The following is a 25020-nucleotide window of genomic DNA, read 5'->3' as shown; positions in this document are numbered from 1 at the left end:
GTAATTTAGCCTAGTGAATATCCTTCAATGATTTTACTGTCCCTATAACCATGTGAAGAGATCCAGTTGGTTTTTCAACTATGATTACACTAATTGATGCCAGATTCTGAATCCAGGTTATCTTCCTATCTTCTAATGCCCTTTGCACTTTTCACCACAAGTTAAGCCTATGGGTTCCAGCCAGAATTCCTATATCCAGATAGTTCTATTTGTCCACATCCAACAGCAAGATTCTATAGGCAAAGCTTTTACTTCCCATATGTATTGAGCCTGTATTGTAAAGGAAACATTGCTCATCACATTGCATTCTAGCCTTTCAACATTTGTGAGAGTTTGTCTCTTATCCCAAGCTGTTTAGGCTTGCAGAGTAGCAGTAGTAGAGCAGTAATAGTAGTAGTGGTGGTGGTGGTGGTGGTGGTGGTAGTAGTAGCAGTAGTAATAGTAGTAGCAGCAGCAGTAATAGTAGTAGTAGTAGCAGTAGTAGTAGTAGAATGAGAAACAGTGGAAGAGAAAGAGAGACAGAAAGAAGAGAAAGAAAAAAAGGGAAGAAAGAAAGTCATTTAGTATCTCTATAAGGAAATAAAGAAAGATGGACACTACAGCCACCTCGATCTGGGCCCTAATGGACAGTCTCTTACGTACTAAGTAACCTCTTGTCATAGGAAAGGTATTCTATCCCTATATTCAAGTCTTTATGCTTAGACTAAAAAAAGGGCTCTTAGTGAATAGCTATCTTTTGAGTGTATGTGAAGTTGAGGGGCAATACTGATAAAATATCTTAGGTAATGCCTAACAAATGGAAAGTAAGTCCCAAGAAATGGTAGTTGACTTTCTGTCTGCACTTCCCTCCTTATTCATTCTCCTTTATCCATTTCCCTATGTCAAGTCAGGACCCAAACCAGTTAAATCCGAATGTCTGAATGGTGGGGCCAAGGCATAAGTATTGCTAAGGTCCCATGTGATGTTAATACCTACCTTAGATTGTAAGATAGTCTATCATCCTGACTTTCAAACTATTAGAAATATCTGTGGAATTTAATCCTAAATCTCAAGGGTACATTTACCAGTTCTTTGTCATGGCAAATTACTTTCACCCCCATATTCTCTAACTGCTACACTTTAAAAAGTTTTAAATTACTTGTTAATGAGAAAGCATCAGGGGTGTTCCACTTGCTCCCCCCAGACTTGATTGCAATAAAAACTTGAGACCTTACCAGATTTATTTCTTAAAAGCAATAGGACTATCAGTATTTTCTCCAACACAAATCACAAAATCAGGTCCTGGAAGATTACTTGTTTATTTTTTGATAGTAAGGAAAAAATGTGTTCATGATGTTAAATCAAGGCAAAGAATCTTGCTAATGCAGCATCATCCTATACAATAAACTAAGCTGCTTTGTTGTTTTCTTTCATTATCTAATAACCTTAGCATGGCTATTATTTTCTGAAAGTGTTGCCAGTTAACAGAGAAGGGTTGGTACCAAAGCCAATTGGAGCAGTACTACCCAAAGGGTAGTTCTCAGAAAGGCAACATTAGCATCACCTAAGAGTATGTGAAAATGCAGATTTTCAGACCCCACTCCAAACTACTGAATCAGAAACTTTGATAAGCATCTGTCTTAACAAAGCTCTTCCAGTGATACTTGACACATATTAATGCTTGGGAATCACAGGCTTAGAGGATGGCTAAGGCAAATAAAATTGAGTTCATGACTTATCATGTTCTATATTCTCATCTTATTCCTTTCCTCATGCATTTTTCCTTTTTCTCCAGAAAAATGCTTATGAAATATTTAAGTCGTATTCTGTTTCAGCAGGTCCTGAAGAAATCTGAATCTCCAGGAGCTGGATAGTATATAATCCAAAAATTTGAACAAGCTGCAGAATGTTAACATGATATACTCACCTTTTAGCTCATTGAAATAAGATCTTGCATTTTGATTGATCTATGATGAACACCTATATGCATGTTCATAAAAGAATTCATATTAAATAGAGTGGTTACAACTATCACATCTCATAAAGTAACTAGTTCAGAACTGAGTAAATGAAAGTCTATAGAAAAGCAAATTCAAAGTATAATTTCTTAAAGCAAATAATATATAATAATATCCAGCAACATTTATATCTGAGAATATGCAAGAGATGAGAGCATCTCAATGATGCAGGACTAGCAATCTGATATGCTACTGTGTCTTTTCATTTTCTACTAACGATGGGCAACATAACTTCATTAATGATCAATATTTTAACCATGTATGGAATGGAGAGATGAAGGGACTATAATTCAGTAATATGGGATCCTTTGAGTGAGATTTTACAATTACTACTCCCTTTAACTTATTAATTCCAGAAACGCCCATACTATAACACTCCAAGAAATCTGTTTCTTTTTTTTCATGTTACCCATGAATTTTCTGGACTTGTTAATGCTTCAAATTAACATCTAGTTCTTGAAATTAACACAAAGTTCTTGAAGACGTATTATATAGATAATCCAATAAAAGAAATATAATTTAACATTTTTATATTGACTTTTATATTAACTACAATTTAAAAGACTGCATTTTATAATAGACTAAAATTTGAGCACATAGGTGCTCAAGCCTGATTTTGTTTTTTAGTTAGTATCCCAAATTCTAAAAGAGAACAGAATGAGGCTGTAATTAATCATCCCATCTCTTACCACTTAGGTAGTCAGAAAGAAAGAGATCTTGGAGTGATCAGAAGAATCCCAATTACTGCTCAGGGAGGTCACTTGACCTCATCTAGCTACTCTTAGCAGTGACATATAGAGCAGAGTATAATCTGAAAATACCAGGGGACAAAAGCAGTAGTATTCAGCTATTTAATAACAGATTAAACCAGAGCCCTAAATACAGAAAAGACATATAGCTTTACTTCCCAATGGTTCTCAGGGCAACAAACCATAGAGTTTCTGGTTGGACATTTTATTTACCTTTTTATTTATTTCATTATATACATAACTCCTCGATGTACTCCCTGAATACTAACTTTCTTCTCTTGTGCCTTCATGATACATTTTTTTGACATGATAGGACCTTAAAAACATAACATTAACAGCATGGTTTCCCCCCTACTTCCATTATCAAATGCTTCTTTTGTGAGAAACCATGCTAAACAATTTGCACATGCCATGCCATTTCATAAATGTAAAAATCTGCCTACACAAATATGCCACATAATCAAGAGGCTATTAGTATATAGGAATAGAAATCACTGAGTAAATCTCTTCCACTTTGGGTTCTACATACTTTAATTTACTATCATATAAACAAATATGATGAAGACCTTGACAAATATGCTTCCTGAGATTGCAGTTTGATTTGGGATAACTTAAAGTTTATTTAAATTTATTCTTAATAAATAAATCAATTCCTATAATGACTTCCATGAATTAGATGAATTCATGATTTAAGGGAGAGAAGTATTTCTCTAGATGCTATGTCACTTCAATGATATTTTTGAGAAAAAGGTAAAAGAAAAAGCAATGATATGGGGTTAAAAATAAAAGATTCAGTTCATTTAACTACTCTTCAATTAAATGTAGTTGATGTTGAACACAAAATAGGAAGGTCACACAATCTTTGTGTCCAAGAGCTTAAAAAGTTGGAATACAAAAGTATGAACTAATATAGAATAATATTTTACTAATATTTTACTTACATAATTCCAACTAAGTTGAAAATTCCTGTGAAGTAGATACTACTTAGAGATAGTGTGAAAATTTTCATATGATTAACATCAGTGTCTTGTAAGTAATTTGCAATGAATCTTAGTTGATCAATTAGAAAAATAAATAATATAGGTCCTCAAGAAATTGACTACTGACACTGGAAATAATCTGAGAATCTTTTTTATAAGTCTTAAGCTTCAAATGAATATAGAGACAGGATACAACTATTTAAAATAAGTATTATGAATATTTATAATATTATATTATAAATAATATAATAAATATTATGAAGCAGTAATGTGGGTGGTTTGGAGGATAGCAAGGAAGTTTCTTTTTAGAGAACAGTAATGGTTATTGTTGAATATATATGATATATATTGAAAAGATCATTGAAGACTTTGGTCCATAAATTTGTAATTTACATAAGCGGCCAATATTGTGTGTGTGTGACAGACTTCTTAATCTTCTTTTTTGCTTATCAGCCAATACTTATTTAAGTTCAGGTCATACATATTTTCTAAAGAGCTCTTCTAGTGAGTGGAGAATATTCAAATAGGTTGTTTCTGCATTAGTGGTTTGGGGATGTCCATAGTATGTGGGCATTAGGGTCATACAGATTTGCATTTCATCTACTTCAGCCCCTTACTACCCATTAATCATAGATTATTTGACTTCTGTCTCTCATCTGCAAAGGAGATAATAATATATAATCCAGAGTTGTCTTGACAATTAAGTCAGATAATTCATTTAAAGACATAAAGCAAAAATGCAATATACCATTAACTCCCATGCTAATTTTTGTAATGCTATTGATAATTCAGAACTGTTTTAAAGGTTTTCTTTCCTATGGTTGAGTATGAAATACATTGGGAAGGGGCATCTGAATGACTCAGTCAGTTAAGCATCCAACTGCTGATTTCAGCTTAGGTCATGATCTCACAGCTCATGAGATCAAGCCCTGCGTGAAGTTCTGTGCTGACAGGCTGACAGCTTGGGATTCTCTCTCCCTCTCTCTCTGCTCCTTGAGGCCCTGCAGTTGCATGCTCTTCTCTATCTCTCAAAATAAATAAATAAAATACATGGTAGGGGAAAGCACGGCATTCAGGAAAGGGAGTTTATGGGTAGTTAACCATTAACTACTAAGTGGAAACAAATATCCAATGCCTTTTTGACCAGATACGCCTAATATATAGGTCAAATTGAAATTAATGATTTCAAAGTTATCAGCATATAGACAAGCAAACAAAACCATCACTGGGAATAATATCTCATAGTAAATGGATTTAAACTGAAGTTATGGGTTTAGGATGGAAGCCTCAGCAAATCTGATGTTTAAAAGCAAGGTAAAGAAAAGACTACGAAGGTTTCAAAGGTTTCTGAAACTTAAAAGAAAACCCAGAAGACGGTTTCATGAAATCCAAAGGAAGTGCATTATATTGATCAGCTATTGCCCAATAATGCTGCCAAACAAACATTCCAAAATTAAAACAAGTTCTTCTTCTTGATCATGGGTCCACAGTTTGGGCTCAGAGTGACTGTGCCTCGCTCCCAGCTTTGTATTGATTTCATGCCTGCTCACATGTTTCCACGTTCCCCTTGGATGAGCAAGTTCTCAGCATATGTGCTTCTCACAGCAGACAAAAGGGTACAAGAACTAAGCCAAACTGCAGATGCATAATGTATGCTTAGTTCACGCCCACTACTAAGCCACTGGGCAGAACAAGTCACATGACTGAGCACAACACCAACTGATGTGGTCATATGCTTGACAACAGTGGGAATGGAAGAAAAATGAAAATGTCTTCAAAATAAATCCAAACTACCAAATACTCTCAACAAGAAGGGAAATTCAACAGTGTAGTATCTGCCAAAGGGTCTAATAGGTAATATTTGAAAGGTACCCACAGGATTTAGGAGCTTAGAAGTATTTGAATGACCTTGTAAAGCATAGTTTTACTAAAATGTCTGGTATAAAAACCAGGTTTCAGAGTTTAGAGAGTAAATTGAAGGTAAGAAATGGTAAAGCCACCTGTGTGGCTGAGTTGGTTGACCATCTGACTCTTGATTTTGGCTCAGGTCATGCTCCCAAGGTCATGGGACTGAGCCCCATGTCAGGCTCCGCAGTGGTCATGGAGCCTGCTTAAGATTCTCTTCCCCTTAGAGAACTCTCTAAAATAATTTTTTAAGAAATAATAGTAAATTGAACATAGATGAAAGTTCAAAGAAATTTGGCAGTGGGACAGGGACAGAAAAGGGAAAAATAAATGCAGTAGCTGTGGGAGGCAAGATTTCAAGGAAGGATTTTGTTTATTTAATTTTGCCTGAATGGTTTCTAAGATGAAAGAGAATTAGCTATGCTTAAATGATGACATCAGGAAGCTAGTAGAGAGGTCAAGGTTGAAGATTAAAGAAAGAGGTAATAATGGATAGTGACAACTCTAAAAGGTGGGCAGAATGTAATCCAGAACTAGGAAGAGAAAGAATATGTACACAGAAATTCACTTTCCTCTTTCAGTACAATGAATTGGAAGAAGGGAAGGAGAATGTTGCTGTAGCTTAGGTCATATATTTAGAAACTACAGATTAGTAATTCTAAAATAAAAAAGAGAAAAGAATGAAGTTAAAAAGTAGCTAGAAATGTTAGTCAGAAAACATAATGGAAAACTTTGAACACAGAGGAAAATTCAGGAGGTGAGAGGGAAAAATTGGAATTTCTGGGGAGAAATTATATAACTACAAGAGCAAATGTTTTCTCACATTGTACAAAATTGAGATCCAGAATACAAGTAGAGGTATTGGAATTAGGACAGCAGGAGGGATACAGACATGTTGAGTAAAGCCATATTTAATTAGCTAAGGCATTCCACTTGACACTAATATTTTTAGTAACATATATATTAGTGTCATCTTCCAGAATATGTTCCAGAAGAGTCAGAGAGGAAGGCTGGGTTTAAAATTCAAAAACAGAAATAACTAGGTTATGTGTGAATTACACTAAGAAATCTAGAAAGATAAATAAAATAGTTGCTGAATTCAGCAAGATTGTCTCCTCACCTACATATTAGCAAAAACCTAAAAGAAATTTCTTTGTTCTTCAGTATTCTTTTTAAAAACAGAAGGCACTATGAATAAACATGATTTGTGGTAACATCTGTAGCATTGTTTCTCAGTGGTTTTTAAGAAGTATTTTAATTGGTTAGCAGTCATGGCAGTCCTATCTACTACCTTAGATCAGACAATATTCAATGGCTAATTTTCAGTATCTTATCAGAAAGCAACAATTAATAGAAAATCTTAGTGATACAATTTGATTTATAATATCAAAGCAGAACCATGAGTATTATAACATCATTTCTCTCAAATATAAAACCAAATAAATTGAAGAAAAATGTAAACCTTAAATTAGACACAAAATCCTAGTACATAATACAACTTACACTGGAAACATATACCCAGGAATAAAAAGCCACTGGGGAAGTTCATATTATAAAATAATGCATCGATTTTATTAATATTTATATAAGAATTAGAGCAAGTTATCTTTGCTCTGAGTTTATAAATAAATTATTCATTTTTCCCAACCACCTTGAGAATTTGCAAGCTACAAACACCTTATTTTAATATTCTTAGCAATCCAGAAACCATCCCTCTAAAGATCACTCAGGAAACTAAAGATTCCATAATATTGCTACCTCTTTACACTTCTTTCTTCTGCCTCCTCCTATTAGGTACTTCTTTTGGAGACCATTCAGTCATCCATGATTATCATCAGAAAAAAATGAAGAAGAAGAAAGTATGGCCAAGCACAACAGAAGACCCAAGATTAAATTATTTTATGCATTAAAATAGATTAGTATTTAACATGAAAGAAAAGGATGCTAGAGGTAGGCTATTGATACTTGTGATAAGTCATCTTTTGATAACAAACAAAATGATAATAGAAAAGAAGGAGGAAGGGGGGAAAGCAGTGGACAGAGTGATAAAAAGAAATAATGGCTCTGGAAATGTGGTGATCCTTAATATTTAAAAGCAATTTTTTAGGCTTAGTCTGAACTGCTGCTGTGTGTGTATGTATGCAACGTGTGTGTGTGTGTGTGTGTGTGTGTGTGTTTACATGTATGTATTACCAGGATATGAGCATTGCTCCATCTAGGCCGACTGAACTTTTTTAAAGTTTTTATTTCTTTATTTTGAGGGGGTGGAGGGGCAGAAAGAAAGAATCCCAAGCAGGCTCTGCACTGTCAGCATAGAGCCTGACCCAGGGTTGGAACACATGACCAACAGAAATGCTGTTAAAAATGCATATTTTGGGTCATATTCCAAATCTACTGAACTAGACTCCATAGAGATGGATGTCAGGATTCCTCATTTTTAACAAATAATATCAGGTTATTCGTATGAACTACCAAGTCTGAGAACCACTGCCCTATTGTATATCAGTTGAAGGAAGAACAATTGGAGGATTTTAACTGTATTTACGAACATGGGAGAGTAGTGTGAGCACCTGCTAACAAATTGATTGTTTCCCCATAGTATTTTCATAATATGGAATATTATTACCTTAGAACATTTCTAAAATATTTTATTTACTAAAATAAAGACATATGGAGACTTCAGTATCCCTACATGTACAATCTAGTAAAGAAAGGCAGACATAGGTATACATGTGGATAACGAAGGGGCTATGGTAGCAGTTTTTAAGGGGTACACTGGGGCCATAAACATGGGAGGTGCTACTATAACTGGAATAAGTCAGGCTAGGAGAAGCTTCCTGAATGAGGCGGCACAGGATAATCTGAAAGATGAGCAGATGCCTGCTAGACACACAATGCAGACACGAGCAAAACTTTGTTTCTCATTATAAAGCACTGAAGATACTTAAAAAAAAATAGATTTTGCTTTTGTTCAGAATTCTGTCTGCATCCATTATTAAAGAAGTATGGAAGAAAACAATGATCTGGTATAAATTAAATAATTCTCCATTATTATCCATCATCCACAGCATTTTTCCAGTCTCAAACATGAGCAAGTCTGGGATAAATGAACAGCTAAGCATATATCAGCTGAATAGAATGACCATGGCAATAATGAGGCAGAAATAATAAATCAAGATTCAAATGGTAGTATCCAATCAAAGAACACTGCACCCAAATGGGAAGGAAAATATTCTCTGAATGAAACAAACTCCTCATGGGGAAAGGCTTCCTTAAATTTTCATTCTATAATGAATCAGCTCATGGACAATAACTGGCTTTGAAAAGTACATTAGAAAATGTTGGGTCATTCAAAACATGACCAGTATTGTCAGTATACCTCAGGATGACACTTACCTGAGTAACAACAGCATTCAAAGGAGACAGACCGTAAAAAACAAATAAGAAATTATGTACAATCACTAAACATCAGATATTTATTGTGACTTCTCAATATATAATTTCAGCAGGGTATGAGAAAATAAAAATATTTTTATTGCAAATATCAGCTTTTCACATGTCAAGCAGTGATTCTTTAAGTACATTTTACCAGGACTAGTAAATTCATTTAGGTCAGTAGTAATGGCAGTTTTTCTTCCTTACAACTAGCCACCTTACCACAGTAAAACTAAGGGAAAAATCTACAGTCCAGTGATAGCAGACACAGGAAGCATTTTATAGAAACCCTCTGTTTCAAATATCTCTAGAAATCTCACTACTACTAGAAATCTTTCTTTAGTGATTTAGTCATGTAATAAATGACTATTGTATATGCCCCTGTAACAAATCTTATCAAATGCAAACAGGAAACCAAATGTGCTTAAAATAAGTATGGTGGTGTTCTGTATACCTGTGGATACCTATGGCTCTTAAAAAGATAGGTATCTCTTAGCAGAAATCTAGGTATCAAAGAGGATATAAAAAATTAAGATGAAAATATGACTTAGTACACTTATTAAATTTTTCTTTAGTTACTCTAATGGCATTTTTGTAAAATTATAATAACAAGATGAAGTCAAAAATGAAATTATTATTAGAGTTTATCAAAAGAGATGATTGAGAGACTACAAGCCAGCCACTTTTGGAGCAAGACTTCTAAAGGAGAATTGTGGAGATATGCTGCTTCAAATCTAGAGTAAATTTCCTTAACATTTTTGAAATTACAAAGTCCTCTAATAATACCTTTCTTTTACTTTATTAAACCTTCAAAGAACATTTTAAGATATTAAATCACTCCCTTACTTGGAACCATTGCTCCTAGGCTAAAATACAAAGAACTTTCTTTAAAAGAACTACTGTCCCCTCTTCAGCCATGTTATCTGGTCACTTTATAGTTTATACTCTAACATGTATGAGATTGCTTTCAGTTATTTGAATCAGTCATGCTCAACCAAATGCCCCTGACATATACCATTTGCCTAACACACTGGTTCTCCTTACATTAAAGCACTCATCACAGTTTGGGGTTATTTTGTTATCTATTTTCTTCACTTAGCTTAGAACCCTTTTGAAGGCAGGGAAAACTCTGATTTACTCATTACTATTTCCAGGCTCCAGTGCAATGCCTGCCACACAGTAGATCCATATTTCTGAGCTCATTCTCTCTCTCTCTCTCTCTCAACCCCTCTCTGTCTGTCTGTCTGTCTGTCTCTCTCTCTCCCTCCCTCCCTCCCTGCCACCACTTATGGATACAATGTGTAACAAATGATGAAAAAGAGAAAGTATTATTCACTTATTTCTTTGAGTTTCTAGCAGAAGGACCTACTTTGTAAATTATTCATTGGAAACAGATCCTTTGCCACATCTGAAAACTGACGTTTCTGTTTTCCTTGAACAACATGCAATTTTGAGAGGGTCATAAATAGTTAAGTGAAAAAGAAGAGGCACCTGTCTAAGGTGATTACCTAAATCGAACCTAGAAAACAGTCAGAAACTACAGCAAACTTACTTTCATATCTATTTCCCCCACTTTAGAAAATGAAGTCACTCAGGGTTATAGAAGGTGAATAGATTTCTCAAGAATACATACCTACTCAGTGCCAGAATACTGATTTAAATCTATATCTATTGAATAGCTAGTATCACAGTCTTTCCTGCATGAGCAAACATAGTCATATATGATATTGAAAGTCTATGACCCTAAAATGACAATGAATGCAAGGGAATTCTTGCATTCTCAGTGCTTAAATTTTATGAAAACAACTTAGAATCCATTTTAACTGAAATGTTTCACAATTCTAATAACAATTCAAATAATTTTATGTATAAAATAACAAAAATTGATCTATAGCAAAAAAAGCAAATGTTATTTTTATGATGTCATCAGCACATAATTATGCTCCACTAATATTATTTCTGTAGCTAAAGCTTAATTTAGCAAGACAAACTCTTCTACAAGCATTTGAAAGACTGACAATACTCAACATTGAAGAGGAGATGCAAAAGCAAACATTCTTATTCCTCTTACTAGGTTTACAAATTACTGCAACCTCTTTAAAGGACCATTTGGAAACACTGATAATCTGTAAAAGATGTATCTCTTGTCAGCAATTTCACGCTAGAAATGTATCTTAGAGAACTAGTTCCAGGAATATGCAAAAGTATATGTAGAACAACACTGCACATTCTTTTTTTAAATTTTTTAATGTTTTTATTTATTTCTGAGAGACAGAGACAGCATGAACAGGGGAGGGTCAGAGAGAGAGGGAGATACAGAATCAGAAACAGGCTCCAGGCTCTGAGCTAGCTGTCAGCACAGAGCCCGACACAGGGCTCAAACCCAGGAACTGTGAGATCATGACCTGAGCCTAAGTCGGACACTTAACCGACTGAGCTACCCAGGCGCCCCTACATTGCACATTCTTAAAAAAAAAAAGTTGGAAATAACCCAAAGAGCCAATAATGGGACATGAACAATTGGGTTCCATGCAACACGGTACTTGGCAAATACTGAAAGGACTGTGTTAGCACTATAATGTATGGAAATAAAAGTTGACCAAGATTTTTAAAAAGTAACAGAACATTACGTATAGTATGGTACAATTTTGATAGTAGTAATATTATATTTAAAATTATAGTCCTTGCATAAAAGTATTTATTTATTAAAAAATATATAAAATCAATAATAGCTCTGATTGGATTTAAATGAAGTGTCACGATTAAAATTTTTAAAGCTATTAAAAATAATATAAAATTATTTTGAAAAATACTATCAAATAGTTGAAAATTGAGATGAATAAATCCCTAGAAAAAATACGTTGCCAAAAAAGATTAATAATTAGGAAATATAAATAAGCTCATACTCTTAAGACGTTTGCTTATTTCATTTAAAATTGTGCCACACACCCAAAAAAACCTAGGACCAAGTGGCTTCACCAGTGAATTCTATAAAATATTTAAGAAAGAAGTTAACATGTATCATCCAGACTCTTAGCAAATAGAAAGAAACAACCTAACCCAACTCATTTTATGAGTTTGACCAACATAAACTGAAGACCAAACTGTAACCAAATAATATTACAAAATTGCAAAAAATAACTAAAAAAATCCTACATAAAACACTATCAACCCTAATGAACAAGTTAAATTTATTCCAGAAATCCTGGTTTAACATTTGAATATCAATCAATATAATCCACTGCATTAACTAAGCATTAAGAGAAAAATCATTCAGCTAAATAAATTTAAAATTATCAAATTTTTTTTAAATCTTAAATAATAGAAATAGGAAGGAACTTCCTTAACCCAATAAAAGTTTTCTAGAAAAATCTAACCCTTAATGAAGTTTGGAGGAATTTTCTTAGGATATCAAGAATGAGACAAAGATATCACCACTTTTACTCAACATTGCACTAGAGTTCCTAGGCAGTACAAAAGGCAAAATTGTAGTAAGTTATAAAGAATAAATAAAAAGAAACTCACTATTCTCAAATGATACAATTGAGAATTTAGAAAAATAAAAGGAATCAACAGAGAAATTAACAATGATAAGTGAGCTTTACAAGTCTATAAAAGGTCAACATATCAAACTGATTGTATGGTTTTTGCTATTAACAGAGTTATAAGCTGAAATTTAGAAATTATAGTGCTTATGGTGGCATAAAAATAAAATTCCTAGGAATAAATACAACAAAAGATGTGCAAGGTTTTCACACTGAAAACTTTAAACATCATTTAAAGAGATTTTAAAAGATCTAAAAAAATTTATATAGATAGATATATAGGCCATGATATTTTTAAAAGCCTCGATTTTTTAAATATGTCAATTATACTCAAATTGATTTCTAGATTAAATGCTGACCTAATTAAATTCCAACAAAGATTCTGTAGAAATTAGTAAGCAAAATTTCAAATTTATATAGCAAGGCAAAGAGTCAATAACAGTCAAGACAAACTCAAAGGATTACCAAGCTAGAGAGCCTTTTCTTGCAAATATTAAGACATAATTTAAATCTACAGTCATTAAGACTGTGTCTCTGGCCACATGATAGACAAATAATCCAGTGAAACAGAATAGAAAGTACAAAAACAGACCTGCCTGAACATTGGTACACTTGATTTAAAACAGAGGTAGCACTGGCAAACAGTTGGGAAAGGATATCCTTTTCAATAAATGCCTCTGGATGACTTTTATATCCATGGAAGTAAGAAAGCAAAACTCAAAACACACAAAACTCAATTCCAGATGAAATATAAAACAATATGGTTTCTGGAATACAATACAAAAAAAATCTTCATAACTTGTAGTAAGGAAAGATCTATTAAACAAGACAAAAAAATACTAACTCTGGACTACCTTAGAGCTAAGAACAGCTGCTCATAAAAGAGAACATTAAAAGAGTGGCAAAGCAAATCAAACAGTGGGAGAAGATATTTACAAATAGTTTCTAAGTGCTCAAATTCAAAGTATAAGGAACGTTCTATGAATCAATAAGTAAAAGATAACTCATAGCGAACTGGATAAAATTCCTGAAAGACACTTCAAAACAGCATATTCAAATGGCCAAAACATATATAGAAAGGTGTTTAACTTATTAATTAAAAAATGTAAATTAAAACCATAATTAGATATCCATCCCCACAAGGAGTAGCTTAAGTTAAAACACTATTAATACCAAGTGTTGGCAAAGATAAGCTACAACTTGAAATCTCATACACCACAGGCAGGACTGGAAATTGGCTCAACCACTTGGGAAAAGTAAACAAGTTCTACTCAACGTTAGCCTATAAATCAGTGCTTTTAATCTTAGATAAGAAAAACGCCTACACATATATGTACTACAAAGGATATGTACCATAGCAAATGTACATAGGAGAATTATTGGTAATAATACAAAACTGGAAACAACCCAAATACCCAACAAGTAGAACACATGTACATTTTGAAGTATTCATTAGATGGAATTCTATAGAGCAAGAAAACTGAAGTACTATTATGTATTAAGTACTTTGGATGGATATTTCGCATCCAAAGGATCAACAAAATAAATCTAATGCAAAAAGAAGCTGTATTATATGTGATTCCATTTATATTAATGCCAGAAATAGGCAAAACTATTCTATGGTCTTGAAGTCAGAATAGTGGCTGCTAGGGAAGAGCAAGGTGGTAGTGATTGGGAGGGGGGTGGAAGAGGCGTTCTTTGATGCAAACAAGGCTCTTTATCCTGAACAAAGTGTTGATTTCATGGGTAGAAGTACTTTGTTAAAGCTCATTGAACTGACAGTTTTCTATATTTCTGTTATTCTTTAACTAAAAAGGTAAAAAAAAAAAAAAAGCAATACAATGTTTTATTGAAAGCAAAGGCCTTAGTTTCATTACCATTCAACTTGTGCCTAAACTAAAATTTGAAAATAACCTTTTTTTTTTTTTTAAACTGGGTTAAGTTTCTAGTACCAAAAAAGGGGTTGTTATAATCTTTGAAATAATATATGCTGGGGGGGTCTGGGTGGCTCAGTTGATTGAGCATCCAACTTCGGCTCCAGTCATGATCTCTGGGTTCAAGAGTTTGAGCCCCGCGTCGAGCTCTGTGCTAACAGCTCAGAGTCGGGACCCTCCTTTGGATTCTGTGTGTCTCTCTCTGTGCCCCTCCCCTGCTCATGCTGTGCCTCTCTCTCTCTCAAAAATGAAGAAATATTGGGGCACCTGGGTGGCTTAGCCGGCTAAGCGGCCAACTTCAGCTCAGGTCATGATCTCATAGTTCGTTGGTTTGAGCCCCAGATGGGGCTGTGTGCTGACAGCTCGGAGCCTGGATCCTGCTTCACATTCTGTGTCTCCCTCTCTCTCTCTCTGATCCTCTCCTGCTCACCCTCTGAGTCTCTCTCTCACTCAAAGATAAATAAACATTAAAAAAGATTTTTTAAAAATGAAGAAATGTTAAAAATAAAATAATATGTGCGAACAAAAATATAGTTAATCAATCCAGTAAGTATTTTTAAAGATTTTCAATGAAAATATAGTGTTTTTAATGTATAAAAATATTATGCAATGGGAATTTTTATCTGATATGAAATTATGTTATATTAAACAAGTTGAGTCCCAAGCTGGAATATTATAAATATCATTTATAATATTTTAGCAGGCAATATTGTCTGTTATAGATAGCAAATCTGTACTTTCAGTAACCATGACAATTAAATACTATAAGATTAAATGCCTTAAGGTAGCATTACTTTTATAGTTTGTGGTGTTGGGAAGCAAAATTAAGGCAGAAATACATAAACACTTCTGATGCTTAGATTTAGGTTAAAATAACGAATTTTTAAAAAACACATTGCAATTACTTAACGCTTGGCAAACTGCCCCACGTAAATCACTCTAGCAGACCATTTTGCTTATAAGATGTACATAAATAAAACATATATAATGGTATGAATGTTTTAGAATTCATATATTAAAATGAACATATGTTCATTCTAGAATGTTTTAATCTATTGTGTGGATACTAAGTTTATTTGAGACAGGTACTGGTCACCTAAAATGGAGAAAATTTTAAATGTGACTCACAGAAAACTAAAACCAGATATTACAAAAAGGCATTAAGCCTAGTAATAATTTAGGCTTAGGAGTTAGATAACTTGGGTGTAAATTCTAGCATCTATATCCATTAGCTTTTTAATATCTTTAATTTTTCTCATCTGTAAAATAGTAAAAAAATAATAAATAAAATCCACTTACTGGATTGGTTAAGTTAGGAGAAATCACACTAAACACATTTAAAACAAAGCCCAACACTAAGCCCAACAACTCAATAAATGGTTGTTGTCATCAATAATTGAAGTGAGACTATAGAGAACACATTGCTTACAAAAGCCAAATAGAAAAATCAATCTCATATCTCTGGATTTTTGATTTTCAAACGAGGCTAGTTCAATTCTCTAGGTAAGTATCCATCTATTTTTCATAAATCTCTTTTTCAATACTTCCATTAATTGTGAAAAATATAATTGACTCATCAGATTCTCCAAGATTGTATAGAATATATGCTAAACCAAACTGAAACGGTGAAAATGGTCTACTTAATTCTGGAAAAGGGGAAAAGAAACGGGCAGAAGACACGAGTAGACCTTTCCAAAGAAAACATCCAGATGGCTAACAGACACATGAAAAGATGCTCAACATCTCTCATCACCAGGGAAATACAAACCAAAACCACACTGAGATACCACCTCACACCAGTCAGAGTGGCTAAAATGAGCAAATCAGAGAACTCTAGATGCTGGCGAGGATGTGGAGAAACGGGCACCCTCCTACACTGTTGGTGGGAATGTAAACTGGTGCAGCCCCTCTGGAAAACAGTGTGGAGGTTCCTCAGGAAACTAACAATAGAACTCCCCTATGACCCAGCAATAGCACTGCTAGGAATTTACCCAAGGGATACAGAAATGCTGATGCATAGGAGCACATGTACCCCAATGTTCATAGCAGCACTCTCCACAGTAGCCAAATCATGGAAAGAGCCTAAATGTCCATGAACTGATGAATGGATAAAGAAGTGCCTTATGTATACAATGGGATATACTTGGCAATAAGAATGGAATCCTGCAATTTGCAACAACATGGATGGAACTGGAGGGTATTAGGCTTAAGTGAAATAAGTCAATCAAGAAAGAGAGATACCATATGTTTTCACTCATATGTGGAAGTTGAAAAACTTAACACAAGACCATGGGGGAAGGGAAGGGGAAAAAGAGTTACCGAGAGGGAGGGAGGCAAACCACAAGAGACTCTTAAACTCAGAGAACCAACAGCGTTAATGGGGGTAGAGGTAGGGTAGTGGGGAAATCAGTGAGGGGCACTGAGGAAGTCACTTGGGATGAACACTGGCTGTTGTATGCAAGTGAAGAATCAAGGGAATCTATCCCCAAAACCAAGAGCACACTGTACACACTGTATGTTAGCCAACTTGACAATAAATTATATTAAAAAATAAAATAAAGAAAACATGGAGATTGTGAAAAAAAAGAATATCTGGAAAAGGTATTTTAATAATTCTAGTAAAGAAACAGTGAAAGAGCATTGTACTTGTTGCCAGAAATAAAAAGAAATACGTTCTGAAGAAATATATATATATACACATATATATGTAATATGTACCCACACACGTATAAACATTTATAGTCTAAATAATCAAATACACGCGCAAGACCTTAAAATATTTTTACACAATGTTCCTACCAGTAGGTTTCATCTCAGATTATTAAAAACCAAAGTAAAAACTATATATAAATATTAGTGCAGTGAAATTTTACTGGATTGTTCTAGAGTCTCAGTATAATATCAAGACAAATGTCCTTAACCTAGACAGAATGGTGGCTGGTATTGAGGTGAGATGTTCTGGCTAAGAATAATACACCAAACATGCAACTGTAAGTAAGATGACCTTACTTCTTGTCCAGCTTTTCCACTAGCTAACATGATTTTAGGCGAATTACTTATCTCTCTAAGCTTGTTTCCTTATCTGTAAGTCTGAAGAACCATGCCTTTCTATATAACTTTCAGAACTGCTGCAAAGAATCAACTCCAGTTATGTACGTAACCATGTTTTGTAAACTCTGGAGATCACACCAGTGGAAGACCTCTTATTAAATGAAGAGAAGGGGGGTTAATTTTGTCAATATTAATTCCAATACAACTAAATGTATATACATATATGTATGTGTATATATATATATGTATATGTATATGTATGTATGTATATTATCCAAATAACCGTGCATTTCCTATTCTTCCTAAAATGTAGACTTACTTAAAAGAGAGTTACCTGCTGGTTTAGAATTTGGGAATTATTCGGTGTGTATTCAATGTCCTAGGCATGAATTTTTATTTCAGAATTCCTCATTAAAGGACTCTTTTGAATGTATCATGTATAAATCAACATAACCAGGAAACTAATTCTTGGGAAAAAAGGTGAAAATTGACATAGCTTCTAGTTTTTATTTTTTGTTTCCAAGGTAGAGATACAAATCTTTTATTCACTTAAAAACAAGATTAATCTTAACCTTCCTTTATTCATTTCTTCAGAAGATATTTATTAAGTATCTACTATATGTCAGAGCCTTAATTGGACCCAGAAAGGAAAAAGGCATGCTTTCTATCCTTGAGGGCTTACAGTGGGGTTACAGACATAATCAATCAGTTACAATATAGTGTAGTAAGTTCTCTGGTTGAGGTATCCACAGGTTGTTATGGAAGCACTAAATAAGGACGCCAAACTCAGCCTAGAAGTTCAGGGAAGTCTTCTTAGAGAATGTGGCAGCACCCTAAGCCCTGAATATGTTAGGCAGATCAGTTACATTGAAGAAAGGAGACAGGTCATTTGTGGCAGAGAAGAAATTATGGAGAACGAGTGAATTTGGGGGAAAAAAGAGAGAAAACATGATGCATTAGGGGAAATGCAAACAGTTCATTGTGACTGGCACTGTGGGAGACTGGAGATGGAAGAGACTAGAATAATTAAAAAAATGAACTCAGAATTAACCAGGGGCCAGGTAATACAGAACTTTAGATGAAATGCAGAGCACCTTAGGCATCTTATTATCACTAGAGGAGACACAGAATGGGATTGGTTTTAGAAACAGAACTTTGATGATGGTGTGGAGAATGTGCCTGAGATGAAGACTGTAAGAAAGGGAGACTTGTGTAAGGACTCTAAACTATGAATATCCTCATTTCCTACATGGGAAACAAAGACTTACAGAGATTAAGTCTTGCCAAACATCACACCGCTTGTAACTGGTTGAGCTGGGTTTCCTGCAAAGCTCTGCATAATTCTAAAACATATGTTCTGCCACTCATAAGAGAAACGAATGTGACCAACTCTCAGTATTAGAGACTAGTAACAAATAAAACTGTAGGAAAGCAATGACACAGTCAGGTCTACATCATCAAAATCAAGTACAGGAGTGAGCAATTATCCAGTGAATTAAGGACCATCTGGATAATCCTAGCAAAAGCAGACTTAGTGCCTGAGTCATTCAGATAATTGTGCAAACAATGTGCCTTGCTCTGGCTGAGTAACCTGGTCATTAATATCTTCCATAGTACGTTTTGCCCTGTGGCACTTTTGAAATGGACAACAGTAGCTCAGAAAGAATTAAGACACTATTCACTTCATGGGAAAGCCACATAAATAATAATGGGATCTTAATAGACTGAGAGGGTATTTTATATGTCCCCAGGAGCCATTTCACACAGTGATATCTACATGATTTACACAAGCCAAATCCCACTTCAAAGAATAAAAGAAGTTCAGCAATAGCAACCTAAAATGTGTTTTTATATTCAATTTTTTGTTAGGTAGAAGAAAGTTTTCTAAGCATTAAGGCAATGAGAAATACTACTGCAAATAGACTTATAGGTTAAACTGTAAGATTAAATATTTCTACATGTCCAAAAACATAAAATTTAAAAGGCAGAAAAAAAAACAAGAAAATTTTCACAGTATACAGTACATTCTTCTACTAAATGAGTTAAGAAAGCATAACTCAATAGAGTCCAATAAAATACACAAATTAAGAAATACAAAGAGCCAATAAACATGAAAACATATCTCAAAATCATCCAAAATCATAGAAACACAATTCAAAAGAATAACCAGTTCCACAGTTTCTACTATCAACTTAGTCACAATTTCTTAAACCACAATACCAAATGTTAATGAGACCATTGCCCAGGCGGTTGACATGGGGTATCAATTTGTGCATAAGCTTGTTGCTGGAGGAATTTAGCAACAAGCATTAGGAGTCTGTAAATATTTACATGTCTGACCTGGTAACATCTGTGAAGTTACTATAAGGAAATGGTCAGAAAGTCAAAGATTAATGTATAATTATGTTCCTTTTTTAAAACATTTATTTAGTTTTTGAGAAAGAGGGAGAAAGAAACAGAAACACGAGCGGGGGAGGGGCAGAGAGAGAGGGAGACACAATCTGAAGGAGGCTCCAGGCTCTGAGCTGTCGGCACAGAGCCTGACGCAGGACTCCAACTCAGAATCGTCAGATCATGACATGAGCCAAAGTTGAATGCTTCACCGACTGAGCCACCCAGGCATTCCCATGTTAATTTCCACAAATGTAAAAACCAGGAAACAATCTAAAGCCTCTATCTATAGAAAAGAATAGGTGGCAGCCATTAAAAAATAAGTTTTTAAAAATATTAAATAAAATATGGGAACTTGGGTGCCTCAGGTGGTTAAGCTTCCAAATTCCGCTCAGCCCATGATCTCACAGTTCATGAATTCGAGCCCCGCATCAGATTCTGTGCTGAAAGCTCATAGCCCGGAGCCTGTTTCAGATTCAGGGTCTTTCTCTCTCTCTTTTCTCTCTTCTCTCCCCCCCTCCACACTGTCTCTCTCTCTCTCTCAAAAATAAACATCAAAAAAATTTTCAATATTAAATAAAATGTTTATAGTATGGTGTTAAGTGGAAAATAAAGCTAAATATAAAAATAATTATTCACTTGAATTCCAAATCTGTATTTTTAAAATACCTAGGATATTCACAGAAATAAAATTGGAAGGTTGAGAGTGGATTTCTCCGCATGGTGGGATTTTCTTTCATTCTCAGTTTTTCTTGAAAAATTCTGTATTTCCTTATAATTATAAAAATGGTAGGGGCGCCTGGGTGGCTCAGTCGGTTAAGCGTCCGACTTTGGCTCAGGTCATGATCTCACAGTTTATGGGTTCGAGCCCCACGTTGGGCTCTGTGCTGACAGCTAGCTCAGAGCCTGAAGGCTGTTTCAGACTCTATGTCTCCCTCTCTCTCTGACGCTCCCCTGCTCACGCTGTCTCTCTCTCTCAGAAATAAATAAAACATTAAAAAATTTTTAATGTTATTTAAATGTAATATTAAATAAGTATGCTTTTGAATGCCATTTTAGACCCTACATCATTCATACAACCATAATGAAATAGTCATCTATTTTTCTCCTGCTACATTTCCAAAGTCACAAAACTGTTAAGTCCTATTCTCAGAATTTGAACCTAAGTGTTCTTCCTCCAAAGTTAGCACTATGGATATAAATATATGAAGTAAAACACAGTTAAAGTTGCAAAAAAGAGCATAATCAATAATGAAAGTTAAAACGTGTCAGTAATATATGACATCTTAGATTAAATCAGAAATACATTGGGAGATCTGAATTGCCTACTGTACTAATGCAAGGCATACAATAACATATACACTGGAACTGGGGAAAATATATGATACAGATTAGAGATCAGAATAAAAATGGATAGATTAGTTACTGAATAGGTGGTGGACACTTGAAGGTAGAGGAGGGAAGTCTGAAAAAATAACTAATCACAAACCAAAAGCCTGGAAAACTGTGGTAGCCTTTGCTAAAAGCCAGGTGAAGGGTGATGACTATCGATGGGGTGGGGGGAGACAAGAAAAATCGTTTTTACTATGTGTATTATCACAACTTTAAACAGTACTTCTACCAATAGCTATTATTTCTAAGTAATGACTACAGCCAAGCCTAATTTTAAAAGTGTTATGTGCACAATCTTATTTAATACTAAAAAAAAAAACACAATCCCACAAAAAACTCTGAGGTAAGTGTTATTATAATCCCCAGTTGACCTACTGACACTCACTTATCTGCATAATGACATATAGATTGTAGAAGTAGGCTTCCTTTCAAAGCCTGTTTTCTTAGCTGCTAGGCTAGTAATTTGGAATGGCTAATGGAGGAGAGATGAGAAAAGAAATGCAGAAGGAGAATTTTGTTCCCAATAAAATAAATTGCATCAATTGGGGGAATTCGCTTGAAAACCTGAAGCAGGAAGAGGAGATAAGAGGGAGACAAAGAAAAGAAGGTTAGAGAAAAGTAAGAGAAAAATAATGACATCAGATCACTGGTGGTATCAAAAAGTAAAATATCAATGAGGAGATGGAGAATATGGAAAATGGCAGTTCAGAGGGGAAGAAAAATGAACAATAAACCAATAAAAGAAAACAAATATCGGAAGTAATGAAGGGTTTACTGAAGACTTAGAGAGAATGGGCTCTTTGCTATGATGTAAACCATGGCCAATTTACTTATGAAAATGGATGGACATAGTTGATTTCTCTTTTAATAGAGCTCTAACACTGCATCTTTTGTATAGAAAAGTATAAATTATCTGTTTCAACTTGGCCTCTAATTTGTCTCAATGGGCACATATAAGAGAAAATATATAGAATAAATTGTACATAGCCATAACCCCTATTGGAAGATTGAATTATTCTGTGGAAGGATATAGAAATGCTTCTTGTCATTCATTACTCCTCTTGGAGAGAATAAAAGAGCCAAGGGAAGTTACCAAAAGTAGTTCTCAGCATACAGCCTTCCAATATATGGGATAAATATATTATCCCTAAATCATTGCTCCAAATTATTCCTTAGTATGATGTTTCCTCAACAAGAATCTTTGAGCCTACTTAGAACTGTCTTCAGTGTTGTGGGGTATACAAAAATATAGGTCATGGTCTTTTTCTGCAAAGTACTTGCTTGCCTAATTAGAAGACAAATCAGATATACATAAAAGGGGTAAACAAATAAATAAGTCTGAGTGTCTGAATAACTGAATAACCTTGGCCTGTATTGTTAATGGTATGACATTGAGCAAATTTTGATCAATACCAAAAATCATAGGAAGCTGAGGTATTCTCTTTGAAGGGAAACTGCTATGCAATATAATTCACAGTAGGTTGTTGGAATATTGGGGTTGAAATAGTGGAATTTTAGAAAGCTTTAGACAAATTACAGGTGTCCTCTAAATCTTAGTGTTCTCATCTAGAAAGATGAAAAAGTTATCATCAGGATTAAATAATCAGGCAATGAGAAAAATAAATGCACATACATTTATAAAAAAAGGTCCGTGTAGTGCAAATAGATAGGAAAAACAGCACACATTATAATATCAGATCCACAAGTAAAATCTGTACAAAGAAATAGATTTAAACTACCTTCAAAGGTCCTAAAGGTCCTTTAGTCTTACATCTTGCAAGGTGGGTGGATCTTTCCCCCCAGATCTCCAAATGCTGCTATCAATAAGTTACCATCCTAATAAATTTACAACCCAAAAAAGAAGGCAGGGCATCTGGAGAACATTATGCTCTGATGAGTTCAATATAATATCCCAGATATGATATGTATTTATTTAATGTGTGTGTTACATTTCAGGTTGGTAAGGTTCATATGTACACTATAAAGCTGAAAATTTCAGAGAAATGGATGAAGATCAAATAGCACTCTAAGGATGTATTCAAAATAATGTCTGGAAATACTGATCTGCATGCGTGTTAGAGAAATATTATTTCATGCAGGGTTTCCTCAGCCTGAGCACATCTTCTCCGGCTTTTCCCCCAGTGGAGAATTTGATTCCCTTCTGCCCCTCCCACTCAGTGCTTCCAGATTGCTTCAGAAGGCCCAGGCAGCCTGCTCAGCAGCAGGCAAAGGAGCTATATATAGCCCCACCTTGGAGATGTGCACACAGAAGCACACATACAAATGCCCATGCTGGATTTGGCATGAAAAAACGAGAGAACGTTCCAGCTTTCCTCTCTCCTTCTTCCCCATCACCCCAATTTTTCAGTAATTTCCAAAGCAGGGTGTCATCGTTTCCCTAGAGTGATGCAGCCTCTGATTTCTCTGCAATTCTTCTGCCTCCTGTTTGCAGCCATCCGACTCCGGCAGGAACCGGCATCGGGCCAACACCTACTACCCAGATGCGGTCACCCAGGGAGGCTGCCTTGCAGCCGCGGGGAGCCCATCCGGGTACCATTACTTGAGTCTCTGGGAATCCCTGAGGATAAACCCATTTTTTAGAAACCAGGCGAGAAGGTGGTTCCCCATGGACACCGACAGACTAGAAGAGAGAGGCGAAGCCTTCCCTGACTCTCCCCTCCCTGGCCTGCAGTAGATAGGGGAGAAGGGCCCAGGTCTCCCCACTGGAGGCGCGATGAATCGGTAAATGCCCTTAGAGTTGCGGGCTTGCATCCCCACCGCACCACTTCTAACAGAGGAGCCGGGCAACAAACAAGTGCCTCCCTCCCTCCGCGCAGTCGTTCCCAGTTTTTGCAGGGATGTGCTAGTCCAGACGCAAGGGACGAGAGGGGAAAATGAGTAGGTGCGGACAGGCGTGCGGAGGAGGAGAAGCCCTTCCCGGTTTAGGGAGACCTGCGGGTTCCCGGCTGCTGACATGTCTGCTCCGCCAAGCCCTCCCCCGCGGGTCGACACGGCGTTCCTAGGGCGCAACCCCCGCCGCGGCGGCCAAAGCCTCCGAGAGCAAAGTTGACGAGACACAGATGGGGGCTCGGTCCTCTCTCCCCGGGCACCGCCGCCCTGCCCCGCCCGCCACCGGGGCTCCCGCACCCCTCCTTCCCAGCACCCAGACGACCTCCATCCCGGTCCTTCCAGCCGTACCTCGCGACCAAAGCTGCAGCGACCGCATCAGATTTGGGGGTGACGAGGGCGGGGCGGAGCTGGGGGAAGGGGAAGGCAGGCAACAGTAGCATGAAAATACGCATTCTTTTTTCTATCTGCAAAGAAGGAAAAGTCCTGCCTCCTACCTGTTCTCTGGTCCTGCTCGCCTCGGCGCCGCACGGCTGGATCATGACCTACAGGTTTCCCACTTCCGCTGCAAACACCTGGGAGCGCATCTCCGCACCCGGCGCCCCTCCCAGCCTCGGCGGAGCCCAGCCTAGCTACTTGACAGCAGAAGCCGGGCCTTTTAGAGCGGTCATTGGGGCCGCGGGGAAAGCGGGGCGGGCCCCGGAGAGAAACCCGCGGCTTTCATTGGGCAGGCGGGATGCCACTCTCACCCCAGACTAGGGTTTGCTGCGGACTGAGGGAGCTGCTAACCCCAA

The 25020-nt window shown here is 35.9% G+C and overlaps 1 protein-coding gene across 1 annotated transcript in view; it reads right to left on the bottom strand.

Annotated features, from left to right (window-relative positions):
• CNTN1 (contactin 1) overlaps positions 1–24784 on the bottom strand; it is a 278819-nt gene extending 254035 nt beyond the window's left edge. The window contains exon 1 of the mRNA XM_077753202.1: positions 24724–24784. The gene's annotated coding sequence lies outside the window, so the exon portion shown is untranslated. The remainder of the gene's footprint in view (positions 1–24723) is intronic.
• Between the last annotated feature and the right edge of the window lie 236 nt (positions 24785–25020).

Source organism: Crocuta crocuta, unplaced genomic scaffold, assembly GCF_008692635.1.
Source record: "Crocuta crocuta isolate KB4526 unplaced genomic scaffold, BGI_CrCroc_1.0 scaffold30, whole genome shotgun sequence".
NCBI lineage: Eukaryota > Metazoa > Chordata > Mammalia > Carnivora > Hyaenidae > Crocuta > Crocuta crocuta.
The sequence above is the reverse complement of the archived record's forward strand: the minus strand, read 5'-3'. Positions and strand labels throughout refer to the sequence as shown.